The sequence below is a fragment of the Pecten maximus genome, chromosome 15 (assembly GCF_902652985.1).
Source record: "Pecten maximus chromosome 15, xPecMax1.1, whole genome shotgun sequence".
In the NCBI taxonomy this organism is placed as follows: domain Eukaryota; kingdom Metazoa; phylum Mollusca; class Bivalvia; order Pectinida; family Pectinidae; genus Pecten; species Pecten maximus.
Window position 1 is genome coordinate 12,357,523 of NC_047029.1, and position 27,841 is coordinate 12,385,363.

General features: G+C 38.7%; 1 protein-coding gene across 6 annotated transcripts in view; it reads left to right on the plus strand.

Moving 5' to 3' along the window:
- Positions 1 to 27,841, plus strand: part of LOC117343086 (heparan sulfate glucosamine 3-O-sulfotransferase 1-like) — a 103,293-nt gene that overhangs the window by 54,671 nt on the left and 20,781 nt on the right. For 3 of the 6 annotated variants that reach the window (XM_033905369.1, XM_033905374.1, XM_033905373.1), the window contains exon 1: positions 10,700 to 11,632. The exons of the other annotated variants lie outside the window; for them this stretch is intronic. The gene's annotated coding sequence lies outside the window, so the exon portion shown is untranslated. Of the gene's footprint in view, positions 1 to 10,699; positions 11,633 to 27,841 lie in introns of those variants that run through there. 6 annotated transcript variants of the gene reach the window in all.

The window sequence follows — 27,841 nt, forward strand, 5'->3', positions numbered from 1 at the left end:
TTCATACATGTATTTATCATATGTTTATATAATGATTCTAAATGGTAAGGGTTATTGAGTGTATGAGTCGTTAATTGGAAGGATTATATCGGATGTGAAGCTTGGTTTTTTGTCAGTTGTCTTATCTTCGTTCTTGGAGAGATTGGTACGAAGTGACGGATGGATTACTAAATAGATATCTGTTACAAACAAAATCTGCGCAAGAAAATTATATATTAAACTTTTGATAAAAGATAAAAAGAAACCCACCACAATATAACGGTACAACTGACCGGCTTTTGTTGAGATGTAGTACCTCTTTTATCCACAATGACAAATATCAGTCTAGCGATTGGTCAGTTATTTATGTCCGGAGCCAATGAAATGATTTAGAGAGAGTTTTCAAAATGACACATTCCAGAAATAAGACTTTAGGACTTCGAATCAGGCCTACATGTCGCAGTGGAGTCCATAGTATCTTGGTATATGTTTTTATGTGACAAAGTATCTCGGTATATGGTTTTATGTGACAGTATCCCGGTAAATGGTTTTTATGTGACATAGTAGCCCGGTATATGGTTTTATGTGACAGTATCTCGGTATATGGTTTTATGTGATATAGTATCTTGGTATATGTTTTTTATGTGACATACTATCCCGGTTATGGTTTTAATGTGACATAGTATCCCGGTATATGGTTTTATATGACATAGTATCTTGGTATATGTTTTATGTGACATTGTACCTCGGTATATGGTTTTATGTGATATAGTAGCCCAGTATATGGTTTTTTGTGACATAGTATCTTGGTATATGGTTTTATGTGATATAGTAGCCCAGTATATGGTTTTTTGTGACATAGTATCTTGGTATATGGTTTTATGTGATATAGTATCACGGTATATGGTTTTATGTGATATAGTATCCCAGTATATGGTTTTTTGTGACAAAGTATCTTGGTATATGGTTTTATGTGATATAGTATCACGGTATATGGTTTTATGTGATATAGTATCCCAGTATATGGTTTTTTGTGATATAGTATCTCGGTGTATGTTCTAACATGTTTTCAGTAAAACATGCGATAGCCTTTGGTTCCAGTCTATGTACAGTGTGTAGTAATATCGCCATGGAAACAGTCTGTGACCGTTTAATTAAACCATGGAAACGCCGCGGATATTGGATCAAACAAGACATAAAGTGTTAGGTACTGAACTGTTGAATAGGTAAAAGTGTTTTAAGGGACACGTAATCGTCTGTACAAAGCAATATTGGCTTGAACAAAATAACAAATCAATAACTTCATAACATTGAAACAACCTGGTTGTTTTAGCCATTGTTGTATCTATATATGAACAACCGACAGATTCTATCATCTGCCATGGACGTTGGTCCGTTTGTCCTCTCAGGCGGATACATACAGGACAAATGTCTACCGCGAACTACACTCCCGTCTGTCCTCTCGGACGGATACATACATGATCACATGTCTACCGCGTACTATACTCCCGTCTGTCCTCTCGGACGGATACATACATGATCAAATGTCTACCGCGTACTACACTCTCGTCTGTCCTATCAGGCGGATACATACATGATCAAATGTCTACCGCTTACTACACTCTCGTCTGTCCTCTCGGGCGGATACATACAGGATCAAATGTCTACCGCTTACTACACTCTCGTCTGTCCTATCAGGCGGATACATACATGATCAAATGTCTACCGCGAACTACACTACCGTCTGTCCTCTCAGGCGGATACATACATGATCACATGTCTACCGCGTACTACACTCCCGTCTGTCCTCTCAGGCGGATACATACATGATCACATGTCTACCGCTTACTACACTCCCGTCTGTCCTCTCGGGCGGATACATACATGATCACATGTCTACCGCGTACTACACTCCCGTCTGTCCTCTCGGGCGGATACATACATATACAGGATCACATGACTACCGCGTACTATACTCCTGTTTGCTCCATTTTAATTAATCATTATCAAAGGAGCGATATAAAACATATTTCCTCTGATGCCGCCATGCAATGTTTTATATATGTTAATTGTCATACATGTTTGTTTTTTTCCCTTTGGTGAATGAAGGAAAGGTCAAGGAGAGTCAGTTAATTAGTTCAATAATTGATTAACACCTCCGGAGTTGAAACGCTTGCCTAACTGTCGACTCTGTTAATGAGCTGAATGATGTACTCTTCCGTGGTGTAATGCAAAGTAAAATACTGTGGATCGATTGATGTGATTGGTCGTAAATAATTGATGATAACCAATCGCGATTTACGTTACAAGTGATGACAGTAATTTGCGGAGCAGATTAAGAAACAGTCTTGTCTTGGGTCCCTTTGCTCGTAACATGTTATCAAAGAAACAGTCTGATCAGTAGTAACGATAATGTTTCTCATTACAAACGGATCCGTATGGACATGTTTCTAACCCGTTAATCCGGTTCCCCTGCCATCCGGTTATAACAAACTGTTGTCTCACTTCGCTATTCAGCAATTGCTCTTCCGGTTGTCTTTTTATCCGGCCAGAACGAATCCGATCATCTCACTATTCTATCACCATCAATCCGGTTGACCCACTTTCCAGTCACCACTAATCTGGTTGTTTGACTAGCGAGTCACCACTAATCTGGTTGTTCAACTAGCCAGTCACCACTAATCTGGTTGTTTGACTAGCGAGTCACCACTAATCTGGTTGTTTGACTAGCGAGTCACCACTAATCTGGTTGTTCAACTAGCCAGTCACCACTAATATGGTTGTTTGACTAGCGAGTCACCACTAATCTGGTTGTTTGACTAGCGAGTCACCACTAATCTGGTTGTTCAACTAGCCAGTCACCACTAATATGGTTGTTTGACTAGCGAGTCACCACTAATCTGGTTGTTTGACTAGCGAGTCACCACTAATCTGGTTGTTCAACTAGCCAGTCACCACTAATATGGTTGTTTGACTAGCGAGTCACCACTAATCTGGTTGTTTGACTAGCGAGTCACCACTAATCTGGTTGTTTGACTAGCGAGTCACCACTAATCTGGTTGTTCAACTAGCCAGTCACCACTAATATGGTTGTTTGACTAGCGAGTCACCACTAATCAGGTTGTTTGACTAGCGAGTCACCACTAATCTGGTTGTTTGACTAGCGAGTCACCACTAATCTGGTTGTTCAACTAGCCAGTCACCACTAATATGGTTGTTTGACTAGCGAGTCACCACTAATCTGGTTGTTTGACTAGCCAGTCACCACTAATCTGGTTGTTTGACTAGCGAGTCACCACTAATCTGGTTGTTCAACTAGCCAGTCACCACTAATCTGGTTGTTTGACTAGCGAGTCACCACTAATCTGGTTGTTCAACTAGCCAGTCACCACTAATCTGGTTGCCAACTATCCATATCCATCACTTACATTTGTTTCCGATTGCTCCACTATACCCAACCACCGCTAATTCTGTTTGTCACACCATCCAGCGACCACTAATCCGGTCGTTTCTCTTTTTTCCCGGTATCCAGTCACTACTTACTTGGATATCCCACCATCCGGTCACTTAAAAAATTGTCTCGCTGTCCAGTCAACACTAATCTGGGTGTCCCTCATCCAGTCACCACTTAACCCGTTGCCAACCCCCCCCCCCCCCCCCCTAAAAAAACCCAGTCACCACTAATTTGGTTGTTGCTCTATCCAGCCACCACTAATTGTATTTGTACCACCCTTCAGCCACCACTAAGCTTATCATTTTACTATAGAACCACCATTGATATAGTTGTTTCACTACCCGGTCACCAATATAGTTGTTTCACTACCCAGCCATTTTTGAATGACAATGCTCCACAAATGATATACTGTACTAATGCCGTGTTTACTTCTGAAATCCAAACGTTGAAGTCGCCTCAAAATCGTAACTAAATATTCGCTTTAAAATTGAAATGTGTTTGTCAGTAAAACGACGCAAATAGGTCGTTAGACAAACAAATCTGGCCCATGCCAACCCAGAACGTGCACGAGTGGTTATGGAGACGTGCCATCACTTCCTATTATCGGTGGAGTATGCAAGAACCCTTCTCAGCTGTATGTGACAGTTCGCGCTTGGCTAATGTAGATTTCTCCATATCTTTATTGGAACTTCACATTCATTTTAATAGGTTGCATGAGGTACAGTTGTACTATACCAGGCTATGATAAACTATTGATAAGATGTACTTTCGAGGAAAAAGTTAAATACTTTTTATTGCAATCCAGTGGAATATTGGAAGGAAAGGTGATCGTTAAACGGTCAGTTGGACGTAAGAACTTCCTCTTCGTAAACTCTCATTCAGGCGAACTGTTCTGCTACATGATACCGAATGGATGCTGAAGTAGCTGGCGACCGTGTGAATTTGGTGTGTTTTCGACTCTACCGCTATCATTGCCCGTAAATCGCTACGAAATGAAGAGTACATTCGCACATAGGACAGAACAGGTACACTGTGTACTGTTAGTGAATCGTTCTGTAATTTCTTTACCAGTTCTGCAGCATTGACCCTCAATTGTTGTTTGTAAGTGTGGTATTTTAGGAACAAGGTAACCTCCTTTGTAAATAGAACTCAATGAATGAATGAATGAATAAATGAATCTGAAGGAAGGAAGGAAGGAAGGAAGGAAGGAAGGAAGGAAGGAAGGAATTTCCTCTATATTGTAAATTAAAATATACAATGATATTCAAAAGACATATCCATCAAACTGATACAATCGGTAAAATATCAACTGTCGTATAAAAATGAGTTTCATTCCTCTAGTAATTTACTACAACTCGTTATCAAATGTTTAATTTTACCGACAACAGCAATTCCACACAGACAACAAACGCTTCATTGAAAGACCATGCATCCAAGTTTAAGAAAATGAGTTAGTTGTTTTTTTCCGAGATTTAAATGATTTGATGTCAGTGCAATCAAAAATTATCTCGTGTCTCGTCCTAGAATACTGTAAATGTTGATATTTTAGCGGAAATATTATTTTAGCGGTTTTCACGCTGAAAGAATCCCGCTAAATTATGTTTACGATAATTCCACGTCCTTTATATGACTTTCAATGGCAAGCTTTTTCTATCAGCTAATTCATTGATGTGCTAACTTTTGATACCCGCTAAAATTTTAGCGCGCTAAAATAGGTACATGTATGTATACAGTAGGTTTATTAGCTTATCGCGTGAATGTATCTGTCTGTGGTACACTTTCCGGAACTTTATAAAGAGTGAACGTACTTGTAAATTAGATCGACATCTTTCGCAAAACGGTATGTTATCATATGTAATGGAAATTGGCCGTAACGCCTTTCAGGAATCGATCGAGCCGCGTTTGGAAGCTTCCCAGAGTATGTAACGAGAATGTGAGGGACCAAATTGTGTGAGTAATATACAGAACGCACGAAGAACTATCATCAGTTTAAATAATATTTGGTTATATATCATTGCTGTGGAGCTGTTTGATGGTACACGTGTTCTACGTAGAACTGCGGAAGAGGAAATATTGATACTAAACAGCGGGACAAAGGCAGATTTATTTTTACGTATCACGAAGAAGATGCATTCGTTTGATAGAGAAACTCTTATTGTTCGCCAGTTCATGGCAAAACTGAACCATTTGTCTTCCGTGGCTCTTCCTGGTTTTAATCAAATGTGTGCGTGTAACCTCTACACAAAATAACGGGTAGATATTAACCTATTGTCATGGTGACGTCAGACAATGCGTGTAGATTTCTCGTTAATGACAAACATTTACTAAATAGCATGATGTGAGAGACAATTGGATGTCATTTTGAATACAACTGACGGTAATGTGAGAAACAGTGAGTTAACAGATGAAATAAAAGCTACAATGTACAAAGACGTGATTGGTGATGTATGGTTCACCGGCGGAACACATAGACAGTGTAAAGTATGGCGGCACGGTTAATTGGCATACATATATATGTATAATTAAACATCTCGAAACCAGTTTTCTCTAATGACACGTGAAGTCCAAAGGATATGTCATTGAAGGTTCCATTGGACACGGGATATTTACGGGGTGACATTGTGGTACAATATCGGTGACAATTACTATCACGGCTAATTAGAACTGAAGTGTTGTGTTGATATAATAATTGAAGACGAAATTAATGTTATTGATTGTGTATCAACAGGGAATAACAAATGACCTTTATAAGATATTGTAATGATGAATGATGAGTGATAGCAATGTTTAGCCAACAAATTGTAGGGGGAATAGTTTATTTATTTTTTATTTCTTTGTAATTACCGAATGCTGGAAAATGTTTGGATCTCAGCCTATACCACTTCAGAGGTTAAACGGATCACTCCAACGCACAGGCGTTATTCTCAAAGCAGGAAATTAAATAATTTCAATTTAAAGTCGATCATATACCCATTTATTCCGTAAATTAATATGTGTGTAGAAAATTTAAAATGATAACGATGGACCAAAGCCAATTCTCTTATTGAAGCGGTGACATACACCAATCTGTGTATCTCCTGGTATATGACAATCGGAACACCTCTGGTGTGATTTGGCGCGAGTCACATCCGCTGATTTCCGAATGGATTTAGGACGTTACTACGAGGGAGTGTTGTGAACCCACCACGGCTGTCTTATATGGTATAGTTAAGTGTCCCTGTCGTGCTTCTGGTCGTGTTGAGAGTCACACTCCTGACGTAACCGATTACGATTGTATATGTCGTTGGGAATGTGTATTGTAACACAGAACAGCAACGAGGGGGTGGACATCTCTATAGGGGCGGGGGTTGGGTGGGTGGGTGGGTGGGTGGGGGGTTGGTTGGTTGGTTGGTTGGATCTCTATTGCTCTAATTGTGGCTGTGTCCTTTGGCAGGACACTTAACCGTAATTACTCTGGATGTCACGCAACGGGCCTTCCGTATGTTATTCAGTGAGGTAGTCACCAACTACTACAAAGATATCCCGCCTCAAAATTTCCCTGACTTTTCACAGGGCGATAAACCCAGCAAACAAACAAACAAACAAAATCATCTTCCTCATCAACATATTCGCCGTCAGGAGTTGACGATTATGACTAGGCCCTTAATTGTTGTTTACTGTACGTGTGAACACATCCACATTAGGATCAGAACAGCACCACGCTGTAATGTACACTTTAATGGGGGAAACAATGGTCGTTTATCACGCCCGAATTACAACTTGAGATAATATGTTGTCATTATTGACGTGTCACTTTAATGACTAAATACTAAAAATGCCACTCCGGTAAACTCAGTCATTGTGAGACGCCTATCGATATCGCCATAACTGAATGCCATATAATCGGAGTAGCTGTACATGTACCGGGTAATCTATCAGGCTTTATTCCTTCTTACAAATGTATATTATCAGGATTCAAAGTCTCGTCTTGAAAATGGCACCTACATTTCCCTGCAAAGACGATATAATTCGCGTTTACAGAGAAAACAACTTCATTGGGAATAATAAAACGTCAAGTCGAACCACCATAAAAAAATCAAATTCAATATGGAGGAGGTAGACAAATTTTTTTTTTTTTTTTGTTGACATTTGTCCTTGCCGGGGCTCGAATTCACGATCTACGGCACCAAATCGCCTAGCAAGGCATACCCGCGAGATTGCTACCTGTGCGTTTATATATTATTATAGCAAAGCTGCAGCTCAGATATAGCCAATATATATATTGGTTATAATTCAGTGGTAAGTAAGAATGATCGTTACAAGGGTCTTGGTATACCTAAACCAGAAGTCGAACTCGCTGAGGCAGACTCCGACTATCATACCGTGCCATAAATATCCGGGGAAATCAGGTGATGGTGATGTGGAAAAGCTCGGTAGATATTTGATAAAAATGATATTCGATTCGATTTTACAGCAAACGCTGTCAGGAAAATATGGAAATTTCATAGACTTCAGTTAATTATATAAAGAAGTTTCAGTGGTGTGTATAATGTTGTACGTTTGCTCCTCCAGTTCTTTCTGTGTACGAATAGGACTAAATGGGAATGCTTGAAGTGTATAACTACAGCGCAGTGATCCCGTATGGGGTGGTGTCCGGAACATCTCATACTGAATCCCCCTAAACACATGTTTTGAATGTCAGACAGAATTCCGGAGGCCTATAAGGGAAATCTCTACGGTAAATGAATAGTTACTTCCATATTTTCGTGACAGCTTTAACACCTTGATTTATTTCGTGTTTCTCCTCTTATTCAGAGTTTTATATTTTCAGTTAACCTTCACCACACGTTGTTAACAAGTACTTAAATGTGTGTCCCTCTAAACCCCGTACGTACATGTACATCCTCTATCCGTATGCCGTAACGAGTCATACTTTCGCAGACGTGACATGGCGGCCTTCGGTGTTGTTTTTATTGTTTTTACGTTTCAGCGTTCCGCCTATTTCGGCGAGATGTAGTATTTTGCAGACAGCCGCCAAAGGTCGTGGGTTCTGCATCCTATTGTTGGTAGACTGCAGAAGCTGTTTTTTTTTTTCAATGGGTTAGGTTAAGGCTGTCTGATAACAACCGTTTGAGAAACATGGACCATTTCGATGCCCAGGGAATGCATTACCGGAAGTAAGATTTTAACCAATCAGAGACGGGTATCTAACAGTTGGCGTTTATTTGGATCCAAGTGCCTCATCAGTGTTAGGCGTTGTAGCCGATTGTCCGTGATTCATGCGTTAGCGGGGCCTCGGAGAGTGTTGTTACAATGCAGGACTGCTCCGGTGTGTCAGTTATATCGCCGGGGTAGAGATTGAATCCTGGTTGTTTAGGTCCGTGTGCCTAATCACTGTAATCGTTCTGAGATAGTTCTTTAATTAAATGTTTTTATCATTATCCGCGGTTATAGACCTTTACTTGATGCCCGGAGGCTGCGAACCAACGTTGTATTAGGACGACATATGGTTCACCACATGTAGAATGACGTGGGGAATGCCTAGTGGCATTCAGGAAAATCATTTGACAAGAAAGATACTGCAGCAGGGCAGTATTTCATTTTCAGGCTTGGGGGCTTTGTTGAGAAAAAGGGTGTTGATTATGATACTACACAAGTATTGTGTGATAATTAAACAGATATGTCCTATTTTTCTTTCTTGGTCAAGGTCGCACATGTGACACCTCTGTCAAGGTCACACATGAGACACCTCTGTCAAGGTCGCACATGTGACACCTCTGTCAATGTCAGACATGTGACACCTCTGTCAAGGTCACGCTTGAGACACCTCTGTCAAGGTCACACATGATACACCTCTCTAAAGGTCTTGTACATATGTATACTTTAAGTGAAGGCCACGTCCGTCCTCAGTCAAGGTCACGCCAGTACCCGTCTTATAAAAATAATATCTCGTCAAAGTCAAATGTTGTGCTTCCAAAAGTTGTACGTCGTATTTGTCAAAGTCACACACAAATAACCACAAGCCCACACAACAACCACACGATTCAACATCAGGAAACACACGGGGCTGGTTGATCGATCAAATCTGATGTAAGCAAACACGACTTATTCATTAGCTACTGTCAAAATGTATAAAGCCACGATCAATTTGAATTTGGCTAGAGAATATTTTATTTTTCATTTTTAGCGTGGACGTTTTTCAGTATATTTCGGGATTTCAGCGTCTGTACTTCAGTCGAGGGTCGCATAGCGTTTATTGAGTAGTTATGTGGTTTTTAACGTCCATCCTTAGCTCACGAAATCCGAATTCTTTCCATCTTTAGAATATCTGTGTCCTTAAGTTTACCAGATTATCTGTGTCCATAGTAAGTTTTTCATCGCGAGTTTCAAAAGATTCTATTTGCGAGGCTTAACGAACAAGAAATCGATCTACTATTGGATTTCTAATTAAGAAAAAAAATCGACATTTGGAAGGGGTTGAATGTCCTCGAAAGCCATCATGACGGGAGGCAAATGTTGGTTTTGTGTTTTTAGGCAAAAGAAAACATCGACAAGGCACTAAACTGACATACATATGTTCTGTCACAATTAACAGAATATGCTTCATAATTAACATGTGATTTTTATAATTAACATATTGTCTGTCATAGTTAAAAGTTTATCTCTCATAATTAACAGTTTTTCTTTCATAATTAACAATTTATCTTTCATAATTAACAGCTTATCTCTCATAATTAACAGTTTGTCTCTCATAAATAAATTGTTTCTTATCGTTAACCTGTTATCTCAGTCACAATGAACGTGTTGTGTTTCTCATAATTAACAGGCGTTGTCTCATAATTAACTGCCGATATCGTCTCATTTAAACAATTGCAAGTTATTTACCATAATTAACAGGTGCTCTCGTAATTAATATAATGTCTCTGATAATTAACAGGTGTTATCACGTATCTAACAGACCTGTCTCATACCAAGCATCGCAGCATCGTTCTTTTAACTGCATTTCGATCTGCCTGCCCAGGAGATTGAACAAAGACTCTTTGAACAAAAACGTAATTAATTCTGCCTTCAAAATGACAATATACGAAGGGCGAGAATAGTGAATCTCCACTCGCGCCGAGCCACCTCGCCAGGGGGAGGGAAACCCGGGCCGCTATTTATTAGTTAGTTATGCAGATGTGTGTGGAAGAGGGGTTGTGACTCATGTGATATAGAGTTAAGGTTTTGTTGTTCAGAGGAGAGAGAAAAGTTGGACGGTTTGAAGGGCAAAAATGGCGTACCTCACGCCCTATAATCGTGAGAGCACTATCGCTGTCAGGAACAGAAACAATGGGAGTGAAATGGAGTGAAGTCCCGCCTCAGATTGCCGATATGTGGTTATGTGTTGTACGTACAGAAGGTTAGGGGGAGGGGGGAATACGTTCCCTCTGATTTTTCTTTCGCACACTGGCATACATTATTGATAGCCACAGCTATCTGTTCTCAAGCTGTTAAGGCTCACTGCATTAAGCGGAGCAGAACGTATGTACACAAAGCTCCCCATACTCGACTGACTCTGATATATCAAAGGTAGTCCGGACGAGGTGCTGTCTGATTTAGATATTATACATAACATCTGGGTTTGGTATGTCAGGTAGCATACCTGTATGATTCGCACCTGTTTAAAAGTATCTAGATTGGATAACGCGGCCCTGACTTTGGATATGTAAATACCAGGTCTCGGTACATATTGGAGGGATAAGTGTCACTAACGTGTGTACTGATAGACATGTAGATGGCCGGAGATCACTATATCAGAAAAAGTTGTACACCTATTCGGGAGAGTTGTGTGTCCTTCGCCGTCCTTACTGTTTACAGTGACGGCTGTGATCTGTGGGAATAGTAAGAAGCTTGACGTTTTTGTGCCGTTCGGATTTAAGAACTCCTGAGTTAGTGATCTCCTGGTGTAGGGAGACCTGTCCCTGACCTAGGATTTATGTGGAGAATAACAACACCAAATTGTCGAGGAGCGCCCCCGTCTGGGTACGTCCTTACAGGTAACGCTCAGACCACCACACCTGCCTGTGTCGCTCTGTGAGGGGCTCGTGTTAACGTTGTTGTCTGCTTGTAGCACAGCTTGTGTGTTGTACCTTTAACAGCCGTGTATGAGTTAGATGGTGGTAATATCGTTAACTTGATGGACCATTCTTAGTTTACAATGGGATATATGACTTGTCACAGGTAGGCCGAAAACTTCACTTATCCTATGTTGACATATATATATATATATATATATATATATATATATATATATATACCTGTCTAATTATATATCTATGTATGTTTGTTAAATGATATCCTCTTACCATTCCACCTATCCACCTAACCCGGACTTATAATCTTGTAATGGGGGCTAGCGTTGTCTGTTGAAATTGTTGTGACCTGTTATTTATGGTATATGTACTATAGCCCGAGTTTCCTCTGGCCCTGTCACCATGTCTGCACTAGTACGTGGGTGGTGGGGTGGGGGGTTGGTGTTGTGTTGTGTTGTGTTATAGTACGGGTGACGGGTGGATTAATTGACTGATGTGTGTTTCTTTTTATTTATCTGTTCATTTATTAATTAATTTTTATTTATTATTCATTACTGGACGCATTAATTGTAGAATAATTTCAAGATAAATTTCATCAGTATATCAAAATGGCATGATTTCTACTTTTTGTGTAATCTGTTTTGGGTTCCGTGGGACAATATTTCAGGAATATTTACAAAAGTCAAAAACGTATTCTAATTCAATCCACTGTATCCCGGCAAATTAAATTGACAGTTTACTGGTGTTTGCTTATAATGACGGTAATTTCTTTCCGCAAAAGTTTTGAGACTCGCTGCTCCAGGGCGTTTCTTTGTTGTCATGTTCGAGATACATAATTATGGATCATTGCTTAATAATCAATATTTTATTTAAATATTATTTTTAGTTTTAAAAATATCAACGATAATAAGCTGCCATTTTATTTAAAAAGTAATACAAATTCAACTGTATAAGCTGATAACATATGTTTATAAGGACATTTTTTATCCTAAAATAACCGGCAAGGTCGAACACGTCAAGGCTATGTATATTAATTAGCATTGCAGAAGTGATATGCGGAACTTAAATAAATATTCGATACTCGAAAACAGAACACCCGCAGTTTTAGATAAGACTAAGTGGCGAGTTAAAAACTTCCTGGGGTTGCTACACGTAATACAGTGTATGTATATATAGCTACCTTATCTTTGAGTTAAATCCTTGTATCCTCTTTAGCGTTTACCTGAACACGTAAGAACCGTTTTGCACCTGTGGATTTATATCTTTAATAACGTACACTTTTAGAAGTCGTATATGAAAATCACCACTTTTCGATCAGGTGTCAAGTCTGCCCAATGTACCACTTATAATAGCATGATAATTAGTCGTGCCGTATTGAGATGTTTCGTTTTCTCACCTGTAGTAAACACGGTGTCAAGGGGACTGGTACTTCAGGCTAGGATCATACTTCTACAGCATTGGATTCATGTCAACCATAAACCCAGTTGACCGATTTTGTTATCCCCAAAACCATACACTCGGTTGACCGATTTGTTATCCTCAAACAATACATTTATCAGACCGACTGTAAAACTGTTAAAATATTCAAAAATTCAATTATTCCACCGGAAAGAGCATTTTAATATATATATCTTTAATTTGGGCGTAGCGTTGTTGGAGTGAGATTTACGTACCTAAATTTAGGGTATTAGGTTGTCAAAACAGATCTATATGTGTACGTTTCTAAGGCTTGGAACACCAGAATGCGCGCACGCTACTCGTGGAAACTGCTAAGCATGGTTCTGTAAAATATACTAAACAAGCGACAAGAAAAGCTTACGTAAATCAAGATAATGCTATGTTTTATCAGGAAACATTTATTTTTAAGTTATGATTCTAAATATTTCCTGTGATATTAATGTTGTAGGAGTAATATAAGTTCGTACTGTACATAGTACACCAGAGGGTCGGATTACAAGGCTCACCTTGTACGTGTAGGTACATAATAAACTTCAATTATTGACAAATTACTGACGCGCCATATGATCACCCACCCCGAGAGCTTATCACCATATCACAAGTCAATTCATGAATTATTGGAACATTTCGTTTAACCTTACGATATACGTAAGAAAATATGCATTTACACATGAATTTCAAGGGCTGCGCCTCCCCCCCCCCCCCCCCCCCCCCCCTTCCCCCCCTCTAGACGTGTTTATCTGAATACCGTTTATTCCCCAGAGTGTTTGGCAGATAAGGCGTAAGACCTGTACCTGCTGCCCCCATTGCATGGATCTTAAGATGCGACTAGACTTATTTCTTTATCATTTCTATACATTGTGGCCTTTGAGTTCATCTTCCGTCCTTTTGAGAAAGACCGTGGTGCTATGTCCTCTAGCCGTGGTATACCAAAATCTTTAAAGTGGCGCGCCCTAGCTCTTGCACACGCCAAGATCTGAATGTGGGATGTGCAAGAAAAATGGTCCATTCCGGTGTCAACATGACCAAGGACGTACAATGATAGTCCTCGACATGACGGAGCGAGAGAGATGCTGTGTACAATGTGGCTGCAACATGACATTGATGCTATAAATCGGTTAATGAAGTTGTTCCTATTCGAGTAAACATGGTTTATGAAATCTGTGTATGGATAAGTTGAGTACTTTAACGTTTCGTTCATCGGAAAACCGTTTTCGTCCGGACGGCGTGGAATGAATCGTAATCTTAGTTTTAAGGGAGGGAATCAAAGTTTAAGATTGATATATGCTTGAAACGGTACCCTTTCAACATAAGTTATGATCGAAATAATATTTTCGATAAAAGCAGTTCATTACAAAATATAGAAGCTTACGCGCATGGCGTCCTAGGTGATGTGCCGAGAATCACATTCCTGGAGTTTGGAGTTCTAGACACTTTCACGATTGCTGGTGAGAGCGGGAACCAAATGTCAAGGCTAGTTGGCGTTACCTAAAATGTCTTTGATATGCTATCCCTTAACGGTCGTATAATTCTATGGAGTCTTTGTTCGTCGCTCTGTTCTCATTTTAAAGCACTGTTCTGAATTTAGATTTTAACGCGAAATAAAACATTTTGTTTAAACATACTGGCATGTCGTAAATTGTAAAAGGTGGCATTTAAAACAATTTACTAATCTACCGTTTCGGGTATAGGGGTAATAAAATTCAACGTTGCGATGACTGTTAAACGTTTACACGTTTGGCCATCAAAAGTGGTCTGAGAGGAGTGGCCTTTGTTGTATTTGTAAGCCTTAGGGACAACCCAGCAGTCGATGAGGGATCTCGTACCCCATTGAACATATAGAGTCGTCGATCCCGTACATGATAAGCTTTCTTGCGCTACCTGTGTGGAAATAACAATGGGTATTCTGACTTAATTTATCGACTTACTTTCTGCAGAATTGAATTACTGGGAGATATCCGGTGGGCATTTCGGCAGGGGACATTTTTTCAACAGCGAGAGCCAATTGTTGACATTGAATTTGAATAAAGTGGGCTTTTCTTTATTTCATTTGTCAAACTGTTGCGTATAGCTGCATACGAGTACCATTAAAACTTATAAACGTCAGTCTTAAAATATAGTGTTATTGAATAACAGATATGAGTTTTATTTTTATTATGTTTGAATGCCATACAATTCCGTTTAGTCGAAGAGCATAATGTACACAGCCTTGAAAACTATATATACATGTTTACATAATGCTGACGACGAGGAGATGCATTTAATTCAGAAATAATACATGTACAAGTTTGACACGAGAAGCAGCACTTAAACTGAATAGCCAGTTTCTATCCTCATTCTATCCGTCTCGGCGACGTGATCTGTTTAGTAAGTAAGTGGTATTCATTCGAGTCTGGTGACTAAACTCCCACAACGTATATGATTTTCTATTACTTTTGAATATCCTTTATATTTTGTATAACTTACAATTGACTTAAATCATTATCTCGTATTCTCAAATGTTTCCTAACCGGGTTTCAGTTTCGTTAAGCCCTGTGTCACCAAGACATTGTAGGTAACTAGTCATCTGTTATCAAGTAACAAAACAGTCTTGGCCCACTAAATCGTGTACCGAACCCCCAGGGATATATCTTTATTTTTGTTTTTCTGGTCGACGTGACCTGGATAAAAGCCTCCTTGTGACCATATTGTATGTATGTCGTGTACCTAACTGACAAACCAGACACAAACCGGACCCATTAAATATTTGTAACGTGTGCATGAGGAAGTGGGGCTAGCAAGTGCACGTGAGAGACTTCGTAAATAGTTAATGGCTGTCTCTATCACAGACGGGTATTATAAAGGCGATGTATCTTTAAAGTGTTGTGTATATAGTACTAATTCGGATTATTTGATATTTAATACGTTTATTTTGAATTATTCTACTTTTGTATTCTGACACATTTAGAAAATATCTGATCAACCTAGTCCTTTTTAACTATATATTTTGATATTTTGTCAGACATTGTCACCTTTGTCTTGTAAAGTTGAATTCTGACTACTTTTTTATCATTCAAAAAATATTTGGTAGATGGTTGTAACTTGTAGCCCTGTTGCAAAATTCAATAATGACATATTAGGACGCAGTCCACTTTACGGCAAGCGCCATTTTGGAAAGCTATGCGACATCGGAAATGTATCTCCCCTTGTCCACCGTGTTTCACGTGTTTCATTGTTACCCCCCCCCCCCCCCCCCCCCCCCCCCCCCCCCCCAAATCCTCCCAGACCCTGGGGACAGAACATATCATTCTGACAGGCGAACGCAAATTTTAAAGGCCAGAAGTTAACAAAGTGTCAAGGGAGACATTAGGCAGAAAAACTTTGTTAGAAAGAAGAGAAGAGACCGATCCGATATTTTTTTCGAGTCTCCGCTGACCAGGTAGTGTTGGTATAACTCGCCGTTTTTCCGCTATGGTAGACACATTGACGATTACATTTTAAACGTACTTACAAAATATATTACTCTTGATGATATGACATGTATACCTGTAATAGAGTTAAAGATTATGTTTTCCATGTTTCGCCGAGTTTATGATTATCTAAACTTGTCTAAGACGCTTTCTCGAACTGGTTTCTGAACAAGCTTTGCATAATCATAACCCTGTTTCTTTTCCGGGAAGGAATGGGTTTGTTTATGAGAGTATCTAGTCATATATTTATCAGTAAGAGATTAATACCGGGTGTTGTCATTGTCTTATGACAATGAAAATTTCTTAAGTGGTGCGTTGAGTGTCTTGTTTCGTTCACCCGTGCACTGTGTGCAATATAAGAAGGTGCGCATGTCACATGAAACGGGGAGTTAAGTTTCTGACAGGTGACAGTGAATGATTGTGTGTTCACCTGTACGTGTCGGAGTGAAATCCCCATGTGTAAGTTCCGGTCAGTCTTACAGACGCAGGGTTCGACATTAGTCTGTATGGCCGCGTTAGAGACGACTGGCTATCGATTCTGATAACACGTGAATCATTGATCAGAAATAACAATGTTCACTGTAAGCAGAATACGAAAATCCCACTTAACTAGTAAAGCGCTTTTGCGCAAAAGATATATTCGATCATAAATGTATTTGATCGAGTATAACAACACTAAAAAATAAGATAAACATCTTCAATCTCAAAATCTAAATAAAACAAGTAAACAGTATTAACAAATTATGGGTGCTATGATGTTTTCCCTCCTTGCAATTGCTAAGGTGAAGATAGAATGTCCACGGACAGAGGGTACATTAACGATTTTTTGTATAGTGTTATCATACTGAAATGTCATAGTTAGGATATGGCAGCATGGCACTGCATCTACTGATAGCAGGCTAACCAGACCTTACTGACGTCTAAACAGCTGGACTCCAAATATACAGCAACATATACTAATTTAATGGATTTAAAAATGTCTGGATAATGGATTAAATGCCATAACCTTCCTCTTTTCGCAAAACTTTCAAGCTAGATACCAGAAGCAAGATATTACAAAGTATCCGTTATTTCTTATTTTGGACATTGAGGTTCTGCCAACATACGGAGGAAAAAAATAAACTTCAGTTCGTTTGTGGATTAGTAGTTTCTAAACTTTCTATTTATTTTCTCACACCGGACCTGCAGGATAGTACCGAATAAATATTTAGGAAAATGTTAATAAATTGAATATTTCGACCTTTTTTATTCCTTATTTAAAACAATGTCGTACAAAAATGTAGTAATCAGTGAACGGGAAAAGAGTCGCCTGCCAAATGCCAGTGTGACCATCAAGATTATAGTGAAACCTGTGTAAAACCTAAGGAAAAGCACCATTCGTGGCGTCGTTCTTCTGGCGGTGTACATGACATACGGTAAATGAAAACTTTTGAATTAAAATTTACAAAATTTAAAGAAGAAAAATGAGAAAAGCGGATTTGTCCCTGGAGAAATCTTGCAAAAATCGACAGGTTTAACACATAACTGTGAAATTCTGGGATTCTTATTTTAGGAATGATGGGATATCGGATATTAAATCGGACAACCCCGAGATGATTATTCTCATTATTCAGTATTTAGCCAAGAGAGATGAGGACGCAATAGTTTTATAGAATGTAAACTAACAGGCTATACACGATGCTTCTTTGGTCTGTCCTTTTGACCCTGAAGGTTAAACAGCTGGAATAATATACGAAATACCATTTAGTGGAACTTATGACTGAGAGGCAAATAGTGCCGGCCGATTTTCCAATGTATCGTGAAAATCATGCAGTCCTAAAGAGCATACCAATACCAACGAAAAATGAGTGCGCGTGTACTATCATATTATTATACCGCCATAAATTTTAAAACAAATTAATGATCACTGTATTGTATCCAAAACAGGTAGTACATGTGTATTACGATAGCTTCTACCAATGATATCTTGTGGTTTTTTTTTGCATTTTTAGATTTTTATAAACCGGAAAATCCAATACAATGTTAATCTAACCAGGCGAGGGGTTCGTTATCTGTTGTAATTCGAGGCTGATTTATTTCTCGCTTGTCATATTCTGATTGCGATTTGGGCATTTGTTGATTCAAGCTTTACGTGAAATCCGTTTTCCTGGAGATAATTAGGAATTTCTAGGAGTCTTTCCGACGAATTTATGCCTAGCTAAGGGAATCAATATTCAGAATTTACTTTACAACTTGAACATTAATCAGAAATTTCTGGTATTTTTTTTTTCTGGTTTCTTTGTATTTGTACTTCCCACAATAATCATCCAGAGGTCAAACAAAGACGAGAATTAGCATCGAACGATGGTGGAATGAGAATGCCAAACCACGTCATTAGGGAAACACATCTCTTCTTTGACAATTCTCAAAATAATTAGGGTAAGTCTAAAGGTACACTGTTATAATGTATTAGATACACGATAGCATAGATGGAAGGGGGGAGTCATTTAGTCCGGGTTGATAAGGGTCCGTTGTATACAGTTATACCATATTGTATACTTATGAGTGTGGAGTTTTGAATTATTGGATTTCGTTTCCCACTACATTTGTATATATAATGAAGTATGGCCAATTTCTTCATTTTCAACATGAATCTGTCTTATTTACAGTTTACTAGAGAGATATCTAAAACTATTTACTTATTTAAAAACTATCATGCTAAGATAACAACTTTTGATGAATGATAACGTTGATGTTATTAAACATAATTTAATAAATGAAAATAAATGAAATTTAGATAATGAATGATAACCCTCTTGAAAGGGGACACATTATTGTACGGATACAGATTCCAGGGTCGCCACCTTGGCAGTAGTCTATACATGTAAGAATGGTCTGAGAAATAAAATATTTTGTACCTAAAATAAACATCATTGTAGATGATATACTATGCCTATAACGTTTGGTTTCGATCACTCAGTTGGGAGAAAAGTTAATGAATGGGGATGCTTGTAACTCGTTGTTTTCTAGACAGGGTTGCCTGCCATAGTATTCTACCTCGCCGCTAGACGGCGCTCGTTGATATTAAGACATTTCGGCCCCACTAACTGCGGACGGATTATTATTGGATTACACCAAGGAAATCTGCTGTGTGTGAAGCTATTTGTTAAATTCTATAATTGTGTTAATCACTAATGATCATTAATTTTACTGTTTCCTGTTGAAGTCATTATCAACCTTTGTAATATGATTCATGTAATGCCCTCTTCCAAACGTTCGGCATAGTGTTACCTTTAACTTGATATTTGACTATTGAGTTGACAATAACATTGACTTTTCCATTTGATTAAAACACTGATACCCATCGAATATTTTTCGAATGCGCGAATTGGTATTTAACATGTCTGTCCTTTAAAATAAAGGAGGGGTGCCGATTTGGGCCATTTCCTCAGTTATCTAAGGTCAGAAACATATGGTATACCATTAAAACATCAGATTTATGTTGTGGGTTCATAAAATGTTCGGGGGTCAAAGGTCAGAGGTTGAAATATCAAATTTTCACGCGGATAAAGTTCGTACATGCAAATTCAATATTGGAGTAAAATAGTAGTTTTTTTTCCAGTTTCTCCCAAAGAAGTAACAGGTTGTAAAAAAAAAAAAATAAGTTGAAAACTTGAAAAAAAAATAGGTCACAGTGACCTAGTTTAGCATCTAGTCTATTTTACGGTAATGTCAAATTCTTTAAAAGTCTACTATTGGCTAATTGGGTTTTACACTGAAAACTCCAGCCGTCGATAAAGATCACGTGATATCATCGTTGAAGATGTTACATTGTGTGGTCATAAAGTAATCAGTATATTTACGAGTGAATTGACAGTTATCGCCCCTTGCCGTTTATTTTTAATCGTTGCCGTCATGTCGATCTCGTGCTTGAGATTGTCAGACAGTCAGCAAAAACCACTTATCGAAAATGTAATATAACGCTTACCATGTGACAACACTCATCGCCAGTCGGGAATAGATTCAATCTTCGTACCGATGGAATTACAAAACGGCCTGGCAGTAGAATGGAGACCAAAAACCACATATCGTGATAGCAAGTGCTACTGTCAATACCCTTTCTATTTTACTTAGTTACGCACACACGTGAAATCAATCTCGAGAATGCGTTTCGTCCAATTCATTCCGTAATTTGTTACTCCCGTGGTGCCTTTCATCCCCTCCGTCTGTTACAACGGCGGTGTACAAATGGCAACGATTCCCTTTCTATAGAAATCTATCGACGAAAATAACTGAAAATCGATTAAATAATACTGCGTCTTTCAGTATGTTATAAGAATATCTAAAAATAAATTGTCTGAGAAAACCTATACTGCATCGAAAAAATATATATATTCGCACTCTTCAGGAATAGGGAAGTTGTTAATCTTGGAATAAGCTTAGCTTACATGATGCATGCGAGAGGTTAAATGTATGGACTGTTATTCGATGCGATTCCCCAACTGCTTCACGTTTCCTTTCCATTAAAGTATGCAAGTTACAAACATTTATCACAATTCAGTAGTTAGAGGTGACGATATTGCATGCAAGGGTCCCAAGAGGTCAAGAGTGCGACTCGTAAAGCAATGATACATCTGTGTTCAGACTTCGTTAGTATGGCTGAGTTTTACTGTAGAACGTGAACTGTTTGGGGTACATGTATTTTCATGCATTTCCTAGTTTCAAGTTATGTTGACAGTTTCACAAGAAAAAAATAATGGCTAAGCCAAATAAAACAACGAGTAGTCTAGTTAGTTTTGCACACGAAACTAGGCATTGTTTATAAAGGGCGAACTTTAAATATTACACAGTAGCTTTCTAACGCATAGAGCGTCTATGTTGATAGCTAATTCACTTATTGCTGTATGAACCCTCATCACTGTCATATATTTGCCAAAACGACAGTATCTCGTTTCTTTTCAAAGCCATTATCATGTCTCGCTGGTGTCGAAGCGACGTCTTCACGAAAGTTGTTGTGAAAACGATCGTATCCAGGTGTGAAAACACCCAGTCAGCATTACTGGGTATATCGCAGGTGTTGACAAATCTCGACACTCGTCTTGCATTTATTACGTGAAACAACATGTAGATACAGAGGAGTGCGACATTAGCAGTAATAACATGTATGAATGATATACACACAAGTCAGAGATAAGTATACGTAATTCATATAGCGTGAAATTAAGTTCACTTTATCTTTGTGTTGATGCGACGATGTTGCACCCTTTGTCATTACTAAAGGTTTTTAGTTTTCAAATGAACATGGAAATGTATTTTATCACATCAGACCAAACCGTTCTGAAACGCTAGACGCAGGAGGTGTTATATTTTCCCTTGGTCTGGGGCAAGATATATACCCTTTGTCCGGGGCAAGATATATACCCTAGGTGTGAGGCAAGATATATGCCCTTGGTATGGGGCAAGATTATGTACCCTAGGTCTGGGGGCAAGATATATACCCTGCATAGGTCTGGGGCAAGATATATACCCTAGGTCTGGGGAAAGATATATATATATACCCTCGGTCTGGGGCAAGATATGTCTCCAGGTCTGGGGCAAGATATATACCCTAGGTCTGGGACAAGATATATACCCTAGGTCTGGGGAAAGATATATACCCTAGGTCTGGGGAAAGATATATACCCTCGGTCTAGGGCAAGATATGTCTCCAGGTCTGGGGCAAGGTTTGTGCTCTGTTACCGGGTATTGAGGAGTTTTCAGTTTTCGATATGTCGTTGGTTACCTTGGAAACAGTAAATTTTACTTACTGGAGTGTAATTCTGGAACCGTTTTAAATAATTAATTAAACTTTATACACACACCAGTCAAGGGGACAGTCACCTGGTCTTAAATGTGTTAATTACACTTTAATCAACGTTCCATTCTTTATATTGACTAAACATCCTATAAAATATGCAGTTGTATATATTTATCTCAGCGAGGTGTCTCGCCCGTTTATGAGTTCCCTTGGCGGGGGATCTGGACGACTATGTCCTTGTGATTGATTATAGCGTGTCATGAAATGCACTTCCATATTATCTTTTAATTACCACAATGGTGTACGCTGATTCTATGTATATTATTGTCCTCTCTGTAAACCTAATATGATACCGAGGTTCAAGCTAATGACAGACCAATCTGGAACAAGCAGGTGATGATTACAGCAAATGTCAGATTATTTTGACAAATGTTCGATCTTTAAGACACACATTTTTTAACGAATCAAACACAATTTGTCATAGCCGCACCGAATCATTCGTCTGTGAGAAAAAACAATTAGGACAATTGGCGGTCACCTGGTCACGTGACAGGAAACCGGAAGCTGAGTCAATTGACAGATTGCTGCTAGATAGGTGATCGGTTTGCAGCAAAACTATTCTGTCTGAACAAAAAATCATAAATATTCTATTATTGCTGGTTAGGTAACACACGTGTGTCTTCAACATATCAACAAGAAAAACGTGAACTTAGTCATCTGTCGACTACCTTCCTATAGCTTATCGTAACTCGTTATCTTGGGTATAACGGCATCAGTCGTTAGGATCTATATTGCTTTACTCAGTCGTCGAGAATAAGTTTCACATTTAGAGAAAATCGCGGTTTTATGTCTTACTGAACGTCTTCAATGTGATTTAACTTTCTTAATGTGCATTTATATACCATTATGAATGGTTCGTAAGCAAGCGTTTCCTACATATTTTGGTAACTTGTATAGATTTTTATTTCAGCCGAAGTAACTTATTTTTTTTTACTGGTGATGTGTTGGTGGTCATTTAACGGAATACTTCCGCCGTCCCTATGTCTACAGTTGAGGCTTGATTACGGACAAGCGAGGGGTGTCATATATCTGCCATTAAACAATGCTTTACATTGCGACATGTATATGTCCACTTCCGCCAGCGTCCGTCCTCCGTTCGGTCAGCGTCCGGTCTCCGCTCGATCACCGTCCGGCTCCAGCGGCTAGAAAATTACTGGCTGTTTTTTTTTTTACATTATTCTTAATATAATGAAAACTAGTTAATCCGAAAACATACTTTCCTATTGTCTAAACTTGTCAACCCCCCGCCCCCCCCCCCCCCCCCCCCCCCAAAAAAAAAAAACACTAGAGAATTCGCACATCAAAACAAAACCACAAATCTAGCTCAAAAACTAGGAGTGTTTACATTAAATTATTCATGTTTTTAAAGTAAATTTTGCCAAACAGCATTTATATGTAAAATATTGTTTATCTCAGTTTCGTTTCGTTCATGTCCTCTTCGTATACGCATACTACGCCGAATCCATCATTTGAGACAAAACTGATACATTTATTATGCCGTCCCACGAACAGGCCATCAATTCGTTTCAATTTCCCGGATCTTCCCATGGACTGATGGTATCAGTTTCATTGTCATTTCCAGTCCACACAGTCAACCAGAACACGGACTTTAGGGATTTACGTTGGAAATGATACATACCAAGATCATAGAAAATATCGATACCATAGAAGTGGAGAATTCCCTTGAACGCTTAGCAGTCTCTATGCCCGTATATTTCAAATGGTTTTCTTCGGCTTACAAGCTACCGTCATAGACGTTGTCGGTGACGGTAGCGGTATCGTGTTGTGATAGGTCTGTTTGTTTCTTTCGTTTGGAAATTTGTTACTTAATCGTCGTAAATAGAGTTCACGTGACGACTAAAAGACATTTACTATGTATGAACTAGTCATCTGGTGTAATAGGGATTCATTTAGGACCCGCAATGCAATTTCTGATGACGCGGTTGTTAGGGTAAGAAATGATTCCAGGTTCTCGGGGGAAGTTCGGTAAATGTGGGCTGTAGTTGCAATTGTTTCACTAATAAGAAAACACTTTCCATCAGTATAGAATCTGAATTGCATAAATATCCTGTTCTTTGTCGATGGTTTCTTCACCTAAAGGAATGTTTTACAGTAATACATAGGCCTCGTTATACTGCGTCGTTTGACGTTGAGCATTACAAAGTAACACGGTCCTATTTGAGTTTTATAGCCAATCCACACTACAGTCGGTGTAGGACTGTCCTGATAGGACATTGTATCCTAAAAGGAAAGCTAGACAAGTAGGGGCAACAACCGCCAACGAGAAACAATTAACAGTAGAATATTGACATCCATCAACAATATCGCCATGATATTTTTTAATAACATTTCTAGAAAACGATTGGATTTCGTTCAAAATTGAATGTGTTTTTATCCGTTGGGAGGTAAAGCGTTAAGCTATCACGTTTTGGCGGGATATTTTCTATCGATTAAGCACAAAACATGACCACTTTTGCTTTGCAGCAGCTGAATCCGGTCTGTTCGAGTGGCATTGCGCCTGTTCTTAGCGCTATCAACCACCGCTGAAGTTTTGGTTTTACCTTTCCATAGCCGTTGGCTTTAATTCTGTCTGCTTCAAATTGTTTCAGAACCAGACATCATTTCAATGGAAACCAGTATTGTTCGGTTTAATATAAAATATTCCGACTATCTTATGACGTCTTTATCCTTTCCTGACAGTAGGTTGCCACAAAATCTCGGCATTTATGCAAAACGCTATGTACACTCAGAAAACACCCTTTATCGTGAATTTGAATTTGTATGGTAGTGTTCCCATCAAGATACATGATCAGATATCAATTAAGTTAATGAAAAATTATATACCAAATAGTAAAGTAATGTTATTTATCAAAAACCTCTTCCTTGTCATTGATGATGACTTGATGTCTATGAATACCCCACAAAGATTAATGGCCCATACTATTTTGTTTCCTGTGAATGACGTACGTGTAGCTAGTGATCAGGCAACTTTCGTTTTTAAAATGTCATATGGTCTATGTTTAGTTATGATATTTGAGTGACATAACATGTTAAAAGCGAATACAGAAAATCACAGTCTGTCTGTCAGTCTATCATTATGTCGGTACACACTGTTCATCAGTATATAACAGTTTGGCAGAAACGCATAACTAACAATTTAGTAGTGTACCTTTCCCGTGAAACTGTCGAGCGTACAAATAAGGAGAAACAGGAGTCATACTTCTGTAGTTCCCCATAGGTGACTTTGATCCATGAGCCAATGTAATCGTTAATCTTCAATTCTAATTCACCATTTTCCATGTTGATAAATTAGCATTTGCTTAATGATGTATATAACATTTAAATTTTTTCATTGAAATATTTAGATATGCTTACTTTTCATATTTTGCACGTGTTAGCATAATGACATGGGAAAACGAGATATGTAACGTCAACGTAGTCTTGTTTATTGCAGGATAATGCATTTAAAAATCAGTAAGTATTGTTTACAATGTTGGCGAAATTATAGATTCATAAATCTCTTAAAGATAAACACCTGTTTGATACGAGTCTGTAAAATTAGCATATTTCGGTAGACATCAAATACATTAGGGAATAAATTGTTGGCAAATTAGAAATAAACAGAGCAGAAAATAGGTGTTTATGAAGGATTGGTATGTCGATACAGGTAATGGGGGGGGGGGGGGGGGGGGGGGGGGGGAGGTTTGGTGTAGATACATTTGTATATTTTGTTTTGATGACTGAAATTAAAGCGAACATGTCACTGACGTCCCTTATTGGAATATATTAACCGCAATTGGCTTCTCGTATGGGGAATGCCACACGCCAATGTTGTTCTTTGAGCACGACGTATGCTTTAGCAAATAAGTTATCTTAAGATATTGACATATTTACTAACGGACTATACAAATAGAAGCCATGTATATGCACTGTTTAGCAACCAGGCACATAATAAAAGGACATTTGGACTTTACCGTTGGAAGTGAAGGGAGTTTCTTACAGACCTGTAAGTCCATTCGATATGATATGCGACTCAATTTGTATTGATAATAACATTCAAACCCTGTCCACAAATGAATGTAGATATTCTTTGTACAAAGAAGTATAGTTTACCACGTGATCAAATACAGATACTGCATAGGTGTGATTGTACCCGACAGGTCGCGGTCTAAAGCGGTCTAAACCTAGGTAGGTATGAAGCAAACTTCGTCCACATATATGACACAAATGGTGTGATGTCAGGAATTTGTGTTGTGAGAAATCAAGGAATTATATGTTGTTTCATATGCGACTCAATTTATAGCTACATTGGCATGATATTCAGCAAGAGTTCTTGTCATACTATATTCATCTTACTGTTTAGATACCATTCCCATCGGAGCAATACTGTATAAGCAGAGCCTCTTCAATAACGGTACAGATGCATGGACATAGCATCTGAGGTCTGGACAGTCCTTTGTGGAGTTCCATTTCACTAAGTTAACCATTCGTCTATTACAATACTCTAACGTCTGGATGTCTCCGACACGACAAATCGATTGTAATTTATTTCAATCTCATCCTTGTTTGTCTTAAGTAAGGAGAAAATGAGATAAGCTATAAGGCAACAGGATCGTGATTAAGGTAATTATCTTCTATAGGAATTCGTAATAAATCAGATTTACGACAGAAGATTTCCCGGAAGTATGGGGGTAAACATGACAGTTGGTAGAACACCAAACCGTTAATCCAAATGTTCTGGCGTCTGTCTAGACAAATAAGAAAGGGACGACAAAACGAGTAAAGAGTTAGATTGACAAATAGTGAGGACAGCAATATTGTTTTATGGTAAACAACAATAAAACGGTTAAACACGTTCTAAAAACTTGGGTGGTCAGGTTGTTGTGTGGCACGGTGGTAACACACTTGCCTTTCACCTAGAGAGCTTTGGTTCGATTCCCCGATCGGACGTTGAATGGAATGGGGTCACCTGCCCAACCATATGGGTTTTCCTCAGGTACTCTGGTTTCCGCCCTCACTAAGACATCACGCGCCTCTATTCGGGCAAACAAGAGTGATTAATAAAAGTTGGTATCACTTGTTTCGTAATTGTTGTAAAATAAAGTTTACATAAAAACCTCCAAGGACAAATAGAACAGGGAATGAGGTAACATAAATACTCTAATGGCTTCTCACAAACAGAGACTGGAAAAACAAACACGTCTTAAGCCATCTGACCTGGCTGGACAAACATACAGTAACGACAAGCAGGTTCTAACGTCACGAATGATGCTTTGGCGGCCAGTCGAGAAGAACATCAACTGTAGGTAATGCCAAACATCAAGACAGAAAGACAATGGTATTCATTACTTGACCTGTGTAAATTGCCACTTGCTAAATAACCTGCCGGCAAGATATCTAAAATAACAAACTAATAATGGACCGTTGAGGATAATTAACCCGTATTATAAGATAGATTTGCTATCATGGAAACCATTTAAAGTTGATAATTCTCGTTTCTCTCACTATATCGCCGTTTAGCTAAACGTGACACTTATCCGTTTATGAAATCGAAATTACACGTTCTGTTCTATAAATCGTTGTGCGATAAGTATTGATTTAACACCGTGGGTGT